A 923-nucleotide genomic window follows, 5' to 3' on the forward strand; every position below is an offset into this window, starting at 1 on the left:
GTCTCTCTGTGCAAGTGTATTTATCCCTGTGTTTCCTGTCTCTCTCTGCCAGTGTATTTATCCCTGTGTTTCCTGTCTCTCTTTGCCAGTGTATTTATCCCCGTGTTTCCTGTCTCTCTCTGCCAGTGTATTTATCCCTGTGTTTCCTATCTCTCTCTGCCAGTGTATTTATCCCTGTGTTTCCTGTCTCTCTCTGCCAGTGTATTCATCCCTGTGTTTCCTGTCTCTCTCTGCCAGTGTATTTATCCCTGTGTTTCCTGTCTCTCTCTGCCAGTGTATTTATCCCTGTGTTTACTGTCTCTCTCTGCCAGTGTATTTATCCCTGTGTTTCCTGTCTCTCTGTGCCAGTGTATTTATCCCTGTGTTTCCTGTCTCTCTCGGCCAGTGTCTCTCTCTGCCAGTGTATTTATCCCTGTGTTTCCTGTCTCTCTGTGCCAGTGTATTTATCCCATGTTTCCTGTCTCTCTCTGCCAGTGTATTTATCCCTGTGTTTCCTGTCTCTCTGTGCCAGTGTATTTATCCCGTGTTTCCTGTCTCTCTCTGCCAGTGTATTTATCCCTGTGTTTCCTGTCTCTCTCTGCCAGAATATTTATCCCTGTGTTTCCTGTCTCTCTCTGCCAGTGTATTTATCCCTGTGTTTCCTGTCTCTCTCTGCCAGTGTATTCATCCCTGTGTTTCCTGTCTCTCTCTGCCAGTGTATTCATCCCTTTGTTTCCTGTCACTCTCTGCCAGTGTATTCATCCCTGTGATTCCTGTCTCTCTCTGCCAGTGTATTTATCCCTGTGTTTCCTGTCTCTCTCTGCCAGTGTATTCATCCCTGTGATTCCTGTCTCTCTCTGCCAGTGTATTTATCCCTGTGTTTCCTGTCTCTCTCTGCCAGTGTATTTATCCCTGTGTTTCCTGTCTCTCTCTGCCAGTGTATT

This window comes from Oncorhynchus nerka, linkage group LG15 (genome assembly GCF_034236695.1).
Source record: "Oncorhynchus nerka isolate Pitt River linkage group LG15, Oner_Uvic_2.0, whole genome shotgun sequence".
NCBI lineage: Eukaryota > Metazoa > Chordata > Actinopteri > Salmoniformes > Salmonidae > Oncorhynchus > Oncorhynchus nerka.